The sequence below is a fragment of the Bufo bufo genome, chromosome 4 (genome assembly GCF_905171765.1).
Source record: "Bufo bufo chromosome 4, aBufBuf1.1, whole genome shotgun sequence".
Taxonomy (NCBI): Eukaryota; Metazoa; Chordata; class Amphibia; order Anura; family Bufonidae; genus Bufo; species Bufo bufo.
Genome location: NC_053392.1, coordinates 298288386 through 298308710, shown reverse-complemented (window position 1 = coordinate 298308710; position 20325 = coordinate 298288386). Strand labels below are relative to the sequence as shown.

Below are 20325 nucleotides of genomic sequence, written 5' to 3'. Positions count from 1 at the left end.
ATACATTAAAAGTCAATGGGTGCCGGATCCAGGTTTTTTTAAGCTCCTAAAAAATCGGATCCGTCACCATTGACTTACATTGTTTTCAGTGCTGGATCCATTTTTTTCAGTTTTCATGACCAGAATGTTGTGGGAACAGAAGACATCCTGATGCATCCTGAACAGATCTCTTTCCATTCAGAATGCATGAGGATCAAACTGAAACTTTTTTTTGGTATTGAGATCCTCTGCCGGATCTCAATACCGGAAAACAACAAGTGTGAAAGTAGCTTTAGTGAGGTGGCAGTCATTTTCATTTCCTACAAATGCACACCTAGTATCCTGATGTCCAAGTGGGAAATGGGAACAGAAAATGAATTCATATTCACATAATCTCATCTGAAAACCTAGTGAGGGACACAGCGTCCTCCTGTACGCGCAGTGCAGATGGCAGTTTGCGAATGCATTTTATATTCAATGGTAGCAAGGGGCAACAAAAGGAGACTACACACAGCTTTGAGAAATGACTAATCAAGTATCATATTTCAGCCATTCTGCATTCAAACACTTAAAGGGGTTGTCCGGGTTCAGAGCTGAACCTGGACATACCCAGAATTTCACCCAGGTAGCCCCCCTGACAAGAGCATCGGAGCAGTTTATGCGCTGAATCGCGTAGGGAAAAGGCATTTTGTGGAGTTCCAGTGACGAATCGGGCTCTCTTTCGGGCTGCCAGGCGGAGGCCTCACCCAGCAGTGAGCCCGGTGACGTCACCGGCACTGATGGGTGGGCTTTAGCGCTGCCCTAGCCTGTAAAACGGCTAGGGCTGCGCTAAAGCCTGCCCATCAGAGCTGGTGACGTCACCGAACACACTGCTGGGCGGAAGCCTCGGCCCGGCAGTGTGTTATAGTAAATAAAAGAGCCCTTGCCCTGCGCGATGAACTGCTCCGATGCTAATGTCTGGGGGGGCTGCCTGGGTGAAATTATGGGTATGTCCGGGTTCACCTCTGAACCCGGAGAACCCCTTTAAGAGCCCTTCAGCACGTTAATCAATAATCCATACTCTGCATTTCAGTTACAGGCTTAGGCCTCATGCACACGACCGTTTTTTTTTGCGGTCCGCAAAAACGGGACCCGTTTTTCCGTGATCCGTGACTGTTTTTTCGTCCGTGGGTCTTCCTTGATTTTTGGAGGATCCACGGACATGAAAAAAAAGTCATTTTGGTGTCCGCCTGGCCGTGCGGAGCCAAACGGATCCGTCCTGACTTACAATGCAAGTCAATGGGGACGGATCCGTTTGACGTTGACACAATATGGTGCAATTTCAAACGGATCCGTCCCCCATTGACTTTATGGTATATTTTAACTTGAAGAATCCCCATCACCATGGGAACGCCTCTATGTTAGAATATACCGTCGGATTTGAGTTACATCGTGAAACTCAAATCCGACAGTATATTCTAACACAGAGGCGTTCCCATGGTGATGGGGATGCTTCAGGTTAGAATATACTAAAATAACTGTGTACATGACTGCCCCCTGCTGCCTGGCAGGTGCTGCCAGGCAGCAGGGGGCAGCCCTCCCCCCTGTAGTTAACACATTGGTGGCCAGTGCGGCCCCCCCCCCCCCTCCCCTGTAGTTAACTCGTTGATGGCCAGTGGGCCCCCCCCCTCCCTCCCCTGTAGTTAACTCGTTGGTGGCCAGTGGGCCCCCCTCCCTCCCCTGTAGTTAACTCGTTGGTGGCCAGTGGGCCCTCTCCCCTCCCTCCCCCTCCTAATTAAAATCTCCCCCCCTATCATTGGTGGAGAGTACCGATCGGAGTCCCAGTTTAATCGCTGGGGCTCCGATCGGTAACCATGGCAACCAGGATGCTACTGCTGTCCCAGTTGCCATGGTTACTTAGCAATTTGTAGAACCATTATACTTACCTGCGAGCTGCCATCTCTGCGTCCGGCCGGGAGCTCCTCCTACTGGTAAGTGACAGGTCTGTGCGGCGCATTGCTTAATGACCTGTCACTTACCAGTAGGAGGAGCTCCCGGCCGGACGCAGAGATCGCAGCTCGCAGGTAAGTATAATGGTTCTACAAATTGCTAAGTAACCATGGCAACCGGGACAGCAGTAGCATCCTGGTTGCCATGGTTACCGATCGGAGCCCCAGCGATTAAACTGGGACTCCGATCGGTACTCTCCGCTGCCACCAATGATAGGGGGGGGGATTTTAATTAGGAGGGGGAGGGAGGGGAGAGGGCCCACTGGCCACCAACGAGTTAACTACAGGGGAGGGAGGGGGGCCCACTGGCCACCAACGAGTTAACTACAAGGGAGGGAGGGGGGCCCACTGGCCACCAATGAGTTAACTACAGGGGAGGGGGGGGGGGCACTGGGCACCAACGAGTTAACTACAGGGGAGGGAGGGGGGGGCACACTGGCCACCAACGAGTTAACTACAGGGGAGAGAGGGGGGCCCACTGGCCACCAACGAGTTAACTACAAGGGAGGGAGGGGGGCCCACTGGCCACCAATGAGTTAACTACAGGGGAGGGGGGGGGGCGGCTGCACTGGCCACCAATGTGTTAACTACAGGGGGGACGCCTCTGTGTTAGAATATACTGTCGGTTCTGAGTTTTCACGAAGTGAAAACTCAGCTATGAAAAACTTTTATGCAGACGGATCTTCGGATCCGTCTGTATAAAAAGTAACCTACGGCCACGGATCACTGACACGGATGCCAATCTTGTGTGCATCCGTGTTCTTTCACGGACCCATTGACTTGAATGGGTCCGTGAACCGTTGTCCGTCAAAAAAATAGGACAGGTCCTATTTTTTTGACGGACAGGATACACGGATCACGGTCTCGGCTGCAAAACGGTGCATTTTCCGATTTTTCCATGGACCCATTGAAAGTCAATGGGTCCGCGAAAAAAAACGGAAAACGGCACAACGGCCATGGATGCACACAGCGGTCGTGTGCATGAGGCCTTAGGGTCCATTCACACGTCCGTTTATTCTTTCCTGATCTGTTCCGTTTTTTGCGGAACAGATCTGGACCAGATCTGGACCCATTAATTTTCAATGGGTCCTGGAAAAAATCGGACAGCACAATGTGTGCTGTCCGTTTCCGTTGTTCCGTTCCGCATGTCCGTTTAAATATAAAACATGTCCTATTCTTTTCCGCAAAATTCGGATCCTGGTACAATACAAAGTCAATGGATCCGCAAAAAAACGGAAGACATTCGGATGTCATTACATATGTCATCCGTTTTATGCGGATTCCGTTCCTGGAAATTATATTTGAATTTTTTAATTTTTAATTTTAATTTTTTTTTCCAAAGAAATCCAAACAACTTTGTTTGCTTATTGAAATTTATACATGTTTCCGTTTTTTGCGGATCCGCAAAAAACGGATGACATACGGAAACATTTTCAGGAACAACGGATCCGCAAAAAACGGACCGAAAATCGGGATATAGAAAAATACTGACGTGTGAATGTAGCCTAAAACAGACTATTCTATTAGTAGCGCTGTATGTCAAGATGGAGAATCTACAGACTACGGCCTCCTGCACACGACCGTTGTGTGCACCCGTGGCCGTTGTGCCGTTTTCCGTTTTTTTTCACGGACCCATTGACTTTCAATGGGTCCGTGGAAAAAACGGAAAATGCACCGTTTTGCAGCTGCATCCGAGATCCGTGTTTCCTGGCCGTGAAAAATATGACCATTCAAGTCAATGGGTCCGTGAAAGAACACGGATGCACACAAGATTGGCTTCCGTGTCCGTGATCCGTGGCCGTAGGTTACTTTTTATACAGACGGATCCGAAGATCCGTCTGCATAAAAGCTTTTTCATTGCTGAGTTTTCACTTTGTGAAAACTCAGAACCGACAGTATATTCTAACACAGAGGCGTCCCCATGGTGATGGGGACGCTTCTAGTTAGAATACACTACAAACTGTGTACAAGACTGCCCCCTGCTGCATGGCAGCACCCGATCTCTTACAGGGGGCCGTGATCAGCACAATTAACCCCTTCAGGTGCGGCACCTGAAGGGGTTAATTGTACTATCATATCCCCCTGTAAGAGATCAGGGCTGCCAGGCAGCAGGGGGCAGACCCTCCCCCCCTCCCCAGTTTGAATATCATTGGTGGCCAGTGCGGCCCCCCCCCCCCCTCTATTGTAATAATAGGTTGGTGGCCAGTGCGGCCCCCCCCTTCCTCTATTGTAATTATTCGTTGGTGGAACAGTGTGCGCCCCCCCCCCCTCTCTCCCTCTATTGTAATAATTCGTTGGTGGCACAGTGTGCGCCCCCCATCGGCCCCCCCCCCCTCTATAGCATTAACAACATTGGTGGCCAGTGTGCGGCCTCCCATCTCTCCCCCCCCCCCCCCCATCATTGGTGGCAGCGGAGTTCCGATCGGAGTCCCAGTTTAATCGCTGGGGCTCCGATCGGTAACCATGGCAACCAGGACGCTACTACAGTCCTGGTTGCCATGGTTACTTAGCAATAGTACAATAGTAGAAGATTCATACTTACCTGCTGGTGGCTGCTGCGATGTTCGTGTCCGGCCGGGAGCTCCACCTACTGGTAAGTGACAGGTCTGTGCGGCGCATTGCTAAATGAACTGTCACTTACCAATAGGAGGAGCTCCCGGCCGGACACAGACATCGCAGCTCCCAGGTAAGTATGAATCTTTTACTATTGTACTATTGCTAGTAACCCGCTGCCACCAATGATCGGGGGGGGGGGGGGGGGGGTTAGATGGGAGGCCGCACACTGGCCACCAATGTTGTTAATGCTATAGAGGGAGGGGGGCCGATGGGGGGCGCACACTGTGCCACCAACGATTTATTACAATAGAGGGAGGAAGGGGGGGGCGCACACTGTGCCACCAACGAATTATTACAATAGAGGGAGGAAGGGGGGGGGGGCCGCAGTGGCCACCAATGATATTCAAACTGGGGAGGGGGGGGGGGGTCTGCCCCCTGCTGCCTGGCAGCCCTGATCTCTTACAGGGGGATATGATAGTACAATTAACCCCTTCAGGTGCGGCACCTGAGGGGTTAGATGTGCTGATCACGGCCCCCTGTAAGAGATCGGATGCTGCTAGGCAGCAGGGGGCAGTCATGTACACAGTTTGTAGTATATTCTAACTAGAAGCGTCCCCATCACTATGGGAACGCCTCCTTGTTAGAATATACTGTCGGAAATAAGGTTTCACGATCTAACTCATATCCGACACCATATTCTAACATAGAGGCGTTCCCATGGTGATGGGGACGCTTCAAGTTAAAATATACCATCGGATTGGAGAAAACTCCGATTCGATGGTAGAAAAGGGACTCCAGACTTTACATTGAAAGTCAATAGGGACGGATCCGTTTGAAATGGCACCATATTGTGTCAACGTCAAACGGATCCGTCCCCATTGACTTGCATTGTAATTCAGGACGGATCCGTTTGGCTCCGCACGGCCAGGCGGACACCAAAACGACTTTTTTTTCATGTCCGTGGATCCTCCAAAAATCAAGGAAGACCCACGGACGAAAAAACGGTCACGGAAAAACGGGACCCGTTTTTGCGGACCGCAAAAAAATACGTTCGTGTGCAGGAGGCCTAAGGCTACATTCACACGTCAGTATTTTTCTATATCCCGATTTTCGGTCCATTTTTTGCGGATCCGTTGTTCCTGAAAATGTTTCCGTATGTCATCCGTTTTTTGCAGATCCGCAAAAAACGGAAACATGTATAAATTTCAATAAGCAAATAAAGTTGTTTGGATTTCTTTGAAAAATAAAAATAAAAAAAAATAAAATAAAATTAAAATGTAATTTCCAGGAACGGAATCCGCATAAAACGGATGACATACGTAATGACATCCGAATGTCTTCCGTTTTTTGCGGATCCATTGACTTTGTATTGTACCAGGATCCGAATTTTGCGGAAAAGAATAGGACATGTTTTATATTTAAACGGACATGCGGAACGGAACAACGGAAACGGACAGCACACATTGTGCTGTCCGATTTTTTCCAGGACCCATTGAAAATGAATGGGTCCAGATCTGGTCCAGATCTGTTCCGCAAAAAACGGAACAGATCAGGAAAGAAAAAACGAACGTGTGAATGGACCCTTATAGAAAATGTGCAGAGTACATTTGTAGCATTTGTGTGTTACTACACTTTATCAGAGACTGTTAATGTGTAACCTGTGGATACATTTGTGAAAAGACAGAGTTCCTGCGGATCAATAGTGTTTTAAAGGGTTCTGTACTTATTTTTTTCTATTATGCCCAGGTCTCTGAATGTAGCCAGCAATGTAAGGACGTTTTCTTTCTGCTTGTCCTTGATTTGTAAAGTTCAGAGGTATGTGTATGTATGTATATATATATATATATATCCTATATAATAAAATCTGTGTGCGTGAGCGACCGTGCGTTGGTGCCGACTTGATAAGTGCGAATGTGCAGAGCGCTGGCCAATCGCCACACACGCAAGGACACCGCCTGCAGCGCCCATACATGTGCGTCCGGTGGCAGTCTCTGTGAGGTAAGAGGCCACATCCATCCCTATGTGCCGTCCTCTGTCATCCCAAACTGCAGGCAGCTAATGCGGGGAAACTTCCCCGCCCCCTTCCTCCCCCTATTACTCTGACTGCATCTGTACACTCCGGCCATGACATTAGAGAGAGGGAGGGGGCTACAGGGAATATATTATAGAGATGGAGGGGGATACAGGAAGAAATACATTGTACTGTATACATTTTACACTCCAAAATCCATCATATTATACTCCAACCCCCATCATTACACTACAGCTCTCATTGGAGTGTAATATGTGTATAATGATGGGGGTATAATGATGCTGCTGGGTCACTGCGCCGCGCATGCCTAGTATAACAAACGGCACACGGACGCAGGGCACTCACACAGGGATTTTAGGTGATGGGGGCTGGAGTGTAATCCTACATGATAAAATCCCTGTGTGAGTGCCCTGTGTCCGTGTGTGTGTGTGTGCCGTTTTGTTATACTGGGCATGTGTGGCGTGGGGACCCATCAGCACACAGCGCTCCACACGCTGTCCGCACCTGCGCGCCATCCCGCTGCTGTGCTTAGCTCTGCCGTGCCTCCTCCTACCCCTCTAGCTTCCTCTGCAGCCGCCTCACACCCCAGGATCCCCATCATTATACACATATTACACTCCAACCCCCATCATTACACACATATTACACTCCAATCCCCATCATTACACTCCACTGAGGGCTGGAGTGTAATGATGGGGGTTGGAGTGTAATATGTGTACAATGATGGGGGTTGGAGTGTAATACATGTGTAATGCTCTCTGCCTGTGATAGCTTCCCTCACTTAATACTGTGCGGCCATTTCCTGACTTTGGTGGACGGGGTTAGGGCGAAATAGGAGCGAGGAGGATGCGGCCCAAACGCACATAGAGATTTTATTATAGAGGATATATATATATCTACTATAATAAAAGCCCTGTGTGCGTTCTCAGGGCTGCGTTTCCGTGCGTGTGTGGCGATAATTGAACTACAAACGTGCGGCGCGCCGTCCAGTCAACACACGATGCCCACACCAGCGCGCCGCCCAATCACCACCGCCCCACACACAACCACGCCGCCCACACCAGTGCTAACGGTGCACCGACCAATCATCACACGACACACCGCACGTACCGCCCACACCTGCGCGCCGGACAATCGCCACCGCTCGCAGGTTATGGTGTGCTGTTCGTGCATCACACAGCCACACAGCCAACAGTCTCAGCCACCAGTAACAGTGCCAGCAGTCTCAGCCACCAGTAACAGTGCCAGCAGTCTCAGCCACCAGTAACAGTGCCAGCAGTCTCAGCCACTAGTAACAGTGCCAGCAGTCTCAGCCACCAGTAACAGTGCCAGCAGTCTCAGCCACCAGTAACAGTGCCAGCAGTCTCAGCCACCTGTAACAGTGCCAGTAGTCTCAGCCACTAGTAACAGTGCCAGCAGTCTCAGCCACCAGTAACAGTGCCAGCAGTCTCAGCCACCAGTAACAGTGCCAGCAGTCTCAGCCACTAGTAACAGTGCCAGCAGTCTCAGCCACCAGTAACAGTGCCAGCAGTCTCAGCCACCAGTAACAGTGCCAGCAGTCTCAGCCACCAGTAACAGTGCCAGTAGTCTCAGCCACTAGTAACAGTGCCAGCAGTCTCAGCCACCAGTAACAGTGCCAGCAGTCTCAGCCACCAGTAACAGTGCCAGCAGTCTCAGCCACCAGTAACAGTGCCAGCAGTCTCAGCCACCAGTAACAGTGCCAGCAGTCTCAGCCACCAGTAACAGTGCCAGCAGTCTCAGCCACCAGTAACAGTGCCAGCAGTCTCAGCCACTAGTAACAGTGCCAGCAGTCTCAGCCACCAGTAACAGTGCCAGCAGTCTCAGCCACCAGTAACAGTGCCAGCAGTCTCAGCCACCAGTAACAGTGCCAGTAGTCTCAGCCACTAGTAACAGTGCCAGCAGTCTCAGCCACCAGTAACAGTGCCAGCAGTCTCAGCCACCAGTAACAGTGCCAGCAGTCTCAGCCACCAGTAACAGTGCCAGCAGTCTCAGCCACCAGTAACAGTGCCAGCAGTCTCAGCCACCAGTAACAGTGCCAGTAGTCTCAGCCACTAGTAACAGTGCCAGCAGTCTCAGCCACCAGTAACAGTGCCAGCAGTCTCAGCCACCAGTAACAGTGCCAGCAGTCTCAGCCACTAGTAACAGTGCCAGCAGTCTCAGCCACCAGTAACAGTGCCAGCAGTCTCAGCCACCAGTAACAGTGCCAGCAGTCTCAGCCACCAGTAACAGTGCCAGCAGTCTCAGCCACCAGTAACAGTGCCAGCAGTCTCGACACAGCATTGGATTGCTGTGTCGAGACTCTTAAATGAGGCTCCACAGTGTTTTCTGTAGCTGGTCTCCCTAAGGTCAGCTATTGTTTTGTTTGAGTAGTCTCCAAGGCATTGCTCCCGGTTAGCCAGAATCCTACTCCACACTGATGAGGGGCAACACCCCAAGACAGCTGTCTGTGGGTGGATAACCGGCTTAGGTTTTCCCTGTCACATGCTTAAAGCTTGTAAAAGAGCGGGATCTTGACATAGGGGCCACTTAATATGGTGGATTTGGTGATCTCTGTAATGGGGACACCCCTTTGCTCGGTTTTCCTTCCTTTGAGGGATATCTGGCTTTCAATGTGTTGAAGACCCATAACTGGGGCTTCACGGTTATTTTGCATATCACTGTTTCCCAGGGCACTTTGGATTGCTGTGTAGAGCTCAAAGACAGGGCTGTGTGGAGACACAGATCTGGAAAAGGGTACACAAAAGTCTGCTACATTGAAAGTTCCCAAGAGCACAGTAGTCGCTATAATTCTCAAATAGAGGGTTTGGTACACTGAGTTGGCCGTCCCACCAAACTAAGTAATTGGAGGTGAAGGGTGCTTGTAAGAGGTGGCCAAGAACGCAATGGTCACTCTAAAGATCCTGTGTGAAAATGGCAGAAACTTCAGAAAGTCAACCATTATCAATGCAGCACTCCACCAATCTGGGCTTTATGACAGAATGGCCAGAAAGAAGCCTCTCCTCAGTAAGGGCTCATGCACTCCGAGACATACGGTCCGTGAGTGGGCCATATGTCCCGGAGCGGCATAAATCGTGCACACGGGAGTGCATAGCATCATAGAATACAATGATACTGTGCACGTCGGGCCGCCCGCAGGACTATTGTCCTGCACTCATATGATCTTATGAGTGCGGGACAATAGTCCCGCTCATGGACCGTATGTCTCGGAGGGCATACGGTCGTGTGCATGAGCCCTGAAAGGCATATGTAAGCCCACCTGGACTTTGCAAAAAAGTGCACTTTAACCCATTAGCAACGTAACTCATTTTAGCCTTAAGGACCAGTAACATACCCCCACCCCTCTTCATGTGTTCCTGTGGGCATAACTTTCTTTTTTGTTTCTTCAATTTAGCTATGTGAAACCTTTAATTGTGTAGTTCTTTTTGAAACCATTCTCAAGCACATATGGTGTACTTAATAATTTTCATTTTATTTTCAGAAGGCTGACAAAAAAAGCAATTTTAACATTATTTCATTATTTTGTGAGATTTATTTTTATGGTGATCACCGTATGGTTTATGTAATATGAAAACTTTATTCTGTGGGTCAGTACGAATAGGATGATGTCACATTTATGTAGTTTTTATTATGTAATAATATTTTACAAAATAATCAGTTTTTGTGTTGCTGCACTCCAAGACCCAGAACATTTTTCTTATGACATTACTGTGTAAGGGCTAATACATTAGATTTCTCTCTAGTAACAATCGCTATTACTGTAGCATGGATCGCTAGAGACTTAGTCCGCATATTGGCACAGATTTATAATAGCCCGGTGACTATGCTTTGTGACAAATTAGGTGCAGCATCTGCCAGTCCGAGCGCCTGAACTGAAATCTATGCCAGTACCTGGCTGGTTTACATTTCAGTGTTCTCCTACACCAGAAAACCAGCATAGAAGATGATAAATGTGGTGAAGCCACCGACTCTGCGCCTATCCTTGCCACTCCCCCCTTTTCAGGAAAATACAAACACCAGAACCAGTTGTTGCCATGCTAATGAATACATTTTGTGAACCAGCTTTGTACCGACTCATAAAGATTGGATAACGATAGATGTATCAAAAATACATATTTATGGAGGGGGGGCGTGGCTTGCCTGACACATAAGATGGCTGCTTAGTATGGGAGCTCCGGGACCGGCAGCTTTTTTCTCCCGCCAAGCGACTTCACAAGCGACTTTCAGCGCAGCTACCTGTTCGGTAATGGCAGCAAAACAGATGGGGAAGAAGAAGGCGCCGAAATCTAAAAGCTCGAGGCCTCTGGAGCACTTTTTCTACGGAGAGTAGGTGAGCAAAGATGGCGCCGCTGAGAGAACGCAGACGCTCAGAGCCGCCCCAGCAGATCCCCCGCTGCAACCAACATACCTCGATGCAGCATCAGCCCCGGACTCCTCCTCTGCCCAACAATTCTCTCTGAATGGCGACTGGGACTCGCCTGCCTCATCCGGGACCGAGGGGGATGATAATACAGGCCGCAGACATGCAGCCTTACATAGGCCTCGACGGCCCTTGATGTCTGGAGGGCAGCCATACCTCTGCAGACCAGAGTAATGCCGCATTGCTCCATCTTACCCCCACTGAGGATACCAATATTTTCTCTAAATTCCAAACTTCAGATAAAAAGGCATCCGAAAATACACTGAAAGATATGCTGCTGGCCCTGTGCTCTTCCAAACTTTTGCTGCCGCTGCACTCTGTACTTATTTACTTAACGATTTAGGGGACAGAGTTTCTCATGTAGAGTCTAAAATGGCATCCTTTGCTGGAGCGCACAATGAGCTGGTGGACTCTCACAATGCGCTAGATGACAGAGTGGACACACTGCAGGCACAATTGGTAAATTATGAAGATCGAAACCGCAGGAACAACATTAAATTCCGCAACATACCAGAGACAATTCCAGGCTCGGAACTCCGGGCATACCTGCAGCAGCTTACTAAGATATTACTTCCCACCTGTGTCGACTACGAACTCAGCATAGACCGAGCACACAGGGTCCCCAAAGATGTCCTGGCTAGATATTCCTTTTATCATGTGAAGGAGAAGCTTATGGAAATTGCATGTAAACAACAGCCACTACCTGAGCTCTATATCTCCTTGAAGCTGTTCACAGATTTATCGGCAGCTACCTTGCAGGCCCGCAGACGCCTTGCTCCACTCACATCTATATTGAGACAACATGCCATACCATATCGATGGGGATTCCACACCAAAATACTCAACAGGAAGGAAACTTTCCATGCTGCTGCCTCGGTGGAAGAGGGCAAGGCTCTCCTGACCAAATGGCACATCCCCACCGAAGAGGAACCTCCAACGACCAAGAGCGTTTCTCCGGCAAGAATGGATGCAGAATGGCACACAGTCCCCATATCCCGAACTAATTTGTCTGCCAATGTACGTTTTGGGCGAGGGAGAAGGCGGAATACCTCTTGAGCTACCTTTGTATGTTCTTTGTTTTCACCCCCAGTTTGACAGGTACCTATAGCCCTATATGTAGGTTCACGGTTTGGGTACCGCTCTTGTGTCTTTCGTGGTTTATTCCACGAATTATTTGCTTTGTCTTACTTTTACTGCTCTTTATGTAGAAATGTCTCCAAGTGAATGTCCTTACCATGGTATACCTGCTGAAGTAGCTAGTCAACCCCCTCAACCTGAGAGAACTGGTACCAGCTCATATTTATATCCCTCTTATGTAATTAAAGATGGTACTTAAATGTCTCTCTTTAGACATGAGGGGGCTGAATAGCCCATTTTAGCGGTCTGTAATGTGGCGGGAGCTGAAATCCCAAAACTGTGATACTGCTTGCTTGCAGGAGACTCATATCTCATCCTCCAACCCTCATAGTGCCGAGGCTCATACCAGAGCCATTTGTTAGTACGCCGGCTCTCACACTAGAGTAGCTCGGCTTAGGCAGGCGCTGCAATCTGTTAGCGCTGGTGTTTGGCTATGTATGAGCCATATCAGCATGTCATAATACAGGCTTGAGTGTAGCACCTATTAACAGGGGTCCTCGGCTATTGGCATGTGTTCAGCCATAGGTTGAGTGACTCTCACTGCGTCTATCAGCAACACTTTGCTCTGACTGAGCCTGCTTGTGGAGACCCCAGTGTGTGCTGCAATATTGATCTAATTGATTACTACTAGATGCAGAGTACAAAATCTATGCAACATCTATTAGTCTAATGTTGGTACACACCATTAACCATGATTTCCAGCAACACAATATGTATCTATTTGCACTATTGGTTTGATTAGCCTGCAAATAGACACTTAGAGGTTCAGTTCACCTGGCTGATACAGTGTAACCAGTAAGTAGCACCAAAATGGCGCTATATCTGTGCAGTCATATGTGAACAAGTGTGGATTACAGATCCACACCTCCACTTGGGCCTAGAGAACATGAGATTTTGGGCTGTACACCCTTTACTATTTTAAATACATTACCAATAAAACTATGTTGTTTTGTAGTTTTTAACGTCCTTCGTCTTTAATTGATTGACATATTGATTATTGGACGTATACCTTAGCAATCACTATTCTTTTTAGTGTGTTCAATTGGCTTTAGTTTACGTTGGGGAATGGCAGAATTTTTGTCTGGAAACATTAACACTGAACACTGGATGGGTGATCCAAGTGAGGTTTTTTCCGAAAATGAATTATCTGCGTCCTCTCAAACTCTCAGCATCTCTTCTGCTTTCAAACAAGCCATCCGAGTTATAAAAATGTCATTAGGTCGTGGTGGGAGGTTCAATCGCTAGATACGTATATAAGAAATAAAATTGCTCCCCATGGCCTCCGCAATCCAATTGTTCCAGCGGCTCATCTGAGGTCCATTGATTTTTAAAAGAAAATGGGAAAAAGAATCTATTGAATCCTCTACTAGACTAATGAAACTCCTACTAGAGGAGGAAAGAACTGTGCTATCGACTGTGGAGGGTGAACTGAAGGTGGCCATTGAACAAACAAAAAGGTTCAGCACTCATACTGATTTTAATAAGAAACAGACCAACCTTCAGATATCGATAGAAAAATATACTGCGCAGTTGAAAGAACAGAAGCACATTCTTTTCAATAGAAACATTAAGGACTTTACAGAGGGCAGGATCTTTGACTACAGTGTAAAACACTCTGACGCACTTGAATTAGACACTGAGATATCATCTTCAGAGTGTGACACTAAGCCTGAATCTTCAGGAAAAGGATCCAGCTCTCAAACATATAGAAAGCCTTACAGGGGTAAAGGTAGAAGTCGAGGTAGGCGGGCACGGGGTGGCAAAAACACTAGAGGAGGATTTTACCGGCAAGGACGATCTACAAGTAGTGAACCTGTCATCTCGGAGCTTTACTGATACCGAGATGCAGGTCCTACGTAAGGGCCTCTCCTTTGTCCCTATCCAGAGGTTTGACCTATTTGGGTGGGTGAAAGATTTGCACCTTTTTGCTCGTAAGCTTAAATGGTGTAAATTCTTTATTACTCATGATCGCGGTAAATGCGAAGAGTTAGGCATTGAAGAACAAGATCTTCCTGATGTGCAGTTATTAGCAGACCTTTAGGCTGGGTTCACACGGGCGAGATTTCCGCGCGGGTGCAATGTGTGAGGTGAACGCATTGCACCTGCACTGAATCCGGACCCATTCACTTCTATAAGGCTGTGCACATGAGCAGTGATTTTCACGCATCACTTGTGCGTTGCGTGAAAATCACAGCATGCTCTATATTGTGTGTTTATCACGCAACGCAGGCCCCATAGAAGTGAATGGGGCTGCGTGTGAATCGCAAGCATCCGCAAGCAAGTGTGGATGCGGTGCGATTTTCACGCATGGTTGCTAAGATGACAGTCTATTCACTGTATTATTTTCCCTTATAACATGGTTAAAAAAGAAAATAATAGCATTCTTTAATACAGAATGCTTAGTAGAAGTTCAATTGAGGGTTAAAAAAATAAAATAAAAATTAACTCACCTCCTCTTGATCGCGTAGTGGCCGATCTCTTACTTCTTTAATCATGAGCTGCCGGCTAAAGGACCTGTGGTGATGTCACATCACATGGTCCAATCACATGGTGATGGACCATGTGATGAGCTCAGTGACGTCACCACAGGTCCTTTGACAGGTCCTGAAGAAAGAACAGGAGACCGGTGGCTACGCAATCAATTGGAGGAGGTGAGTTAATTATTATTTTTTTTTAACCCTTAATTGACCTTCTACTAAGCATTCTGTATTAAAGAATGCTATTATTTTCCCTTATAACCATGTTATAAGGGAAAATAATTACATCTACACAACCTTGAACCCAAACCTGAACTTCAGTGAAAAAGTTCGGGTCTGGGTACCACATTCAGTTTTTTATCACACGCGTGCAAAACGCATTGCACCCGCGCGATAAAAACTGAACAACGGAACGCAATCGCAGTCAAAACTGACTGCAATTGGGTACCTACTCACGCGGGTTTGCAGCAATGCACCCAGGACGCATCCTGAGCCAAAACGTGACGCCCCTGTGTGAACCCAGCCTTACACAGAGGGCCAACGTGAACCAGGAGAGGGCCCCTTCACTAACCTAGGACTTCCATCTAAAAAAAAAAAACTCCCATTGGTGATAATACTCCTATCGACACCTTTGTGTCGATTGTCACCAATAAACGTGTTTTTTTGGAAATGCAACATTGTGGGTCAGATAATCTTGGGATGGCAAAAAGGGAAGCTCTCAGGGGGCTACAGCAGGATAAAGATATCGTCATCAAACCATCGGACAATAGTGGGAATATTGTCATTCTAGGGCACGATCAATATCAGAGTATGTGCCACAAAATTCTAAGTGACAAGCAGACGTACAGACAACTAATGTCTGATCCCACACCTGTCTTTAAGAGAGACTTGGCAGCTATCCTATCAAGAGTCTTGGAGACGAAACTCATAAATAGATTGTAAGCTCTTGCGAGCAGGGCCCTGACTCCTAGTGTTTCAGTTGAATATTATCCAGTTATTTTTGTTTTGTATATGAACCCTATGAACTTGTAAAGCACTGCGGAATATGGTGGTGCTATATAAATACATTTTATTATTATTTATATTATTTTTATTATTATAAATAAAACTGAGTTTGCATACCTCCTTCCTTAACATCCCATTAGGCTGCCTTTTATGCCCTACCCAAATTACACAAAGGGTGTGATCCTTTAAAGTGTAGACCGATTGTGTCGGGCATGGGCAGTCTGACTGCCAATGTCAGCACCTATGTCGATACTATCCTAAGGCCCTTTGTCATCAGTTTACCCTCATACGTCAGGGATACTATGGATGTGTTGAGCCGTCTGAATGGCATCCATTGTGACACAGGTACACATTTGGCAAGTCTAGATGTTGAGGCCCTCTACAGCTCGTTCACTGTCACAAGCAGACAGCTGAGAAGTTCTGACAGGAGCCGTTCAGATCCTCCCCCTTGAGTTTCTTTGTTTTGGTTTCTGTTCCTCACCTCGTTAGGCTATCTCAGCTGTCATGCAGTCAGACTCATTACCTCCCTTTATATTCTCCCCCATAAGGTAGTTGGGTGTGGCTGATACAACTTCCTGGAATGAGTGTGCATGCTGTCTTCAGCTCCCAACTACCAGTTCTCAGTTCGTCTGCAGATAAGTGTTGTTTTAGTATTTATGATTTTCTGTTGTCTGGATCCAGGTGACCCTGACTTCCTCCGTGTCTGTGTAGGGAGCCGGTGGTCGTGTCCCCTCACTATTGTAGGGCCTTCAGGTTCAGATAGCCGAGGTACGTGGATATGCGCCCATTCACCTTTAGAGTGGTCGCATAGGCTGAGCAATAAGGGAGAGCGGCAGGTCGATTGCAGGGGTCTCCCTTTTTGTTCCTTAGTTGTGGATCCAGTGAGTCATCGTATGTTATTTGTATCATCTTGTTTCCTGTACACCATCCGTGACATTATCAGCCACCAAAACCGTCTAGCATGGATCCGGTTTCACTTTTGGCTGAACGCTTTCAGGGTCTTGCTTTGGAGGTAGCTGATCTCCGTAAGACTTTTTCTCAGTTTCAAGTGACCGGTTCAGCTTGCGTTCATGGAGTTTGTGCTGAGCCTAAGATTTCGCTCCCGGATACGTTTTCCGGGGGTAGTGAGAATTTTGTACGTTTTAGAGAGGCCTGCAAACTCCATTTTCGCCTTCTTCCCCATTCTTCCGGTGATGAAGAACGAAGGGTGGGCATCATTATATCGCTGCTCAGGGGTAATGCTTAGTCCTGGGCCTTTTCGCTGCCGGAGAGGGCACAACCCCTCCGTTCAGTGGATGAATTCTTTTTAGCCCTGGGTCAGATATATGATGATCCAGATCGTATTGCTCTGGCTGAGTCTAGACTACGTCTGTTATGCCAGGGTAAACAATCCGCAGAGATATACTGCTCAGAATTTCGGAGATGGGCAGCAGATACGGGTTGGAATGATGCTGCACTCCGAAGTCAATTTTGTTATGGTCTTTCTGAGGGATTGAAAGATGCATTTGCCTTTCATGAAAGACCTACCTCCTTGAATTCTGCTATGTCTCAGGCTGTTCATATTGACAGGCGTCTTAGAGAAAGAGGAGAGATTTCTCCTTCTTATCATGCTCAGTCCCGGGACAGTGCAGCGGTGTCATTCTGTGCACAGGGGTCTCAGTCGCTGTCAGCCCCTTCTGAGCAGGAGCCCATGCAGCTGGGGTTGATTGCCTCTGACAATAGAGGATTCAGCCCGCAGGGGAGGGTTTGCTTTTGTTGTGGAGGTATAAATCATCTGGCAAATGTTTGTCCCTCTAGGAGATTCAGGCAGTTTTCTGGGAGTAATAAAGAGACAAAAAGGAAGAAATCTTTTAAGAATATTCCGTCTGTTACTATTGGCAGGGTTGAGGCGGAAATTGAAGAATTGTCTTTTGCTTGTAGTTCCCGTTTTGTCCTGCCCGCTAGGGTGGCGCTAGAGAGCAAGAGCATTTTTTGTGAGATTTTTGTGGATAGTGGAGCAGCTGTCAACCTCATTGATAACCAATTTGCAATAACTCATGGTTTCCAGGTTTGCACTTTGCGAAAAAATATTCCTGTTTTTTCTATTGATTCAGCTCCACTTTCTCAGAAATCATTAAAGGGCATAGTTCACAATATCCGTTTAATTGTGAATGATACTCATGTTGAGGATGTGTCATGTTTCGTCCTTAGCGGTTTGCCTACTCCTCTAGTGTTGGGGCTACCCTGGCTCTCTAAACATAACCCCACCATTGATTGGCCAGCGAGGCAAATAAATGGTTGGAGTGACTTTTGCAGAGAGAATTGCCTCATAACATCTATTTCTGAGGTTTCTACTAAAACTGTACCACCTTTCCTCTCTGAATTTTTGGATGTTTTCTCTGAGAGTGGAGTTCAGGATTTGCCTCCGCACAGGGAGTATGATTGCCCTATTGATCTCATCCCAGGTGCCAAGCTGCCTAAATCTCGTTTATACAATCTTTCCCAACCTGAGAGGGTCGCGATGCGTGCTTATATCTCTGAGAGTCTGAGAAAAGGACACATACGACCCTCAAAGTCACCTGTTGCCGCTGGTTTTTTCTTTGTTAAGAAAAAAGATGGTTCTTTAAGACCTTGTCTGGATTTCAGGGAGCTGAACAGTATCACTATTCGTGATCCGTATCCGCTTCCTTTAATCCCAGATTTGTTTAACCAGGTTGTTGGGGCGAAAGTCTTTTCCAAATTAGACCTAAGAGGGGCATACAACCTGGTTAGGGTCAGAGAAGGAGACGAATGGAAGACGGCTTTCAATACCCCTGAGGGCCATTTTGAGAATTTAGTTATGCCTTTTGGTTTGATGAATGCCCCAGCCGTTTTTCAGCATTTCGTCAACAACATTTTTTATCATTTAATGGGAAAATTTGTATTAGTGTATTTGGATGACATTTTGATTTTTTCTCCTGATTTTAAATCTCATAAGGAACACTTATGTCAGGTCTTACTCATCCTGCGGGAGAATAAATTATACGCGAAACTGGAAAAATGTGTGTTTGCGGTTCCAGAGATCCAATTTCTGGGGTTTCTTGTCTCCGCTTCTGGTTTTCGCATGGACCCCGAGAAGGTCCGCGCTGTGCTTGAGTGGGAGCTTCCTGAGAATCAGAAGGCGCTGATGCGTTTTTTGGGCTTTGCTAATTATTACAGGAAATTTATTTTGAATTATTCCTCTGTTGTTAAACCACTCACGGATATGACCAGAAAGGGGGTAGATTTTTCTTCCTGGTCGGTAGAGGCGCGTAAGGCCTTTTCTGATATCAAGGAGAGTTTTGCTTCCGCTCCCATCCTAGTACAACCTGATGTTTCCTTACCCTTCATAGTTGAGGTTGATGCTTCTGAGGTAGGGGTGGGGGCGGTCTTGTCTCAGGGTTCCTCTCCTGCCAAATGGCAACCGTGTGCCTTTTTCTCAAAGAAGCTCTCCTCCGCAGAGAGAAATTATGATGTGGGAGATAGGGAATTGTTGGCCATCAAGTTGGCTTTTGAAGAATGGCGCCATTGGCTAGAGGGAGCCAGACACCCTATTACCGTGTTTACTGACCATAAAAATCTGGCCTACTTGGAGTCAGCCAAGCGTCTGAACCCGAGACAGGCCAGATGGTCTTTGTTCTTTTCAAGGTTTAATTTTGTTGTTACGTTCCGCCCTGGGGTTAAGAATGTGAAGGCAGATGCCCTGTCACGTTGTTTCCCGGGAGGTGGGAATTTTGAAGACCCGGGTCCCATTTTAGCTGAAGGTGTGGTGGTCTCTGCTCTTTTTCCTGAATTGGAGGCAGAGGTGCAGGCAGCCCAGTCAGAAGCTCCTGATCTTTGTCCTCCTGGGAGGTTGTTTGTGCCTCTCGCTTTGAGACACAAGATTTTTAAAGAACACCATGATACGGTCCTTGCTGGGCACCCGGGGACAAGAGCCACACTGGATCTCATTGCTCGGAGATTCTGGTGGCCTGCGCTTCGTAAGTCGGTTGAGGGTTTTGTGGCAGCTTGCGAGACTTGCGCTCGTGCCAAGGTCCCTCACTCACGGCCATCAGGTCCTCTCCTTCCTTTGCCCATTCCTTCCCGTCCTTGGACACATCTGTCCATGGACTTCATAACGGACTTGCCTCGTTCCTCGGGGAAGTCTGATTCTGGTGGTGGTGGACCGTTTTAGCAAAATGGTGCACTTTATCCCTTTTCCCGGTTGACCACATTGTCAAATTGCATGGGATTCCTTCTGACATAGTCTCTGATAGGGGCACGCAGTTTGTTTCCAGATTCTGGAAGGCTTTCTGTTCTCGCTTGGGGGTTCGCTTGTCATTCTCTTCTGCTTTCCATCCGCAGTCGAATGGCCAGACAGAGCGTGTCAATCAGAATCTGGAGACATATCTGCGCTGTTTTGTGGCGGAGAATCAGGAGGATTGGTGTTCGTTTTTGTCCCTTGCTGAGTTTGCTTTAAATAACCGTCGTCAGGAGTCCTCTGATAAGTCACCATTTTTTGGTGCATATGGGTTTCATCCGCAGTTTGGGACTTTCTCTGGAGAGGGCTCTTCTGGTTTGCCTGATGAGGACAGATTCTCCTCGTCTTTGTCATCTATTTGGCAAAATATTCAGGATAATCTAAAGAATATGAGTGAGAGATATAAGCGTGTGGCGGATAAGAGACGTATGCCTGGTCCGGACCTGAATGTTGGTGATTTGGTGTGGCTGTCTACC

General features: G+C 47.6%; 1 protein-coding gene across 2 annotated transcripts in view; it reads right to left on the bottom strand.

Annotated features, from left to right (window-relative positions):
• Positions 1–20325, bottom strand: part of LOC120998159 (cytochrome b5 reductase 4) — a 352348-nt gene that overhangs the window by 17078 nt on the left and 314945 nt on the right. The window lies entirely within an intron of this gene.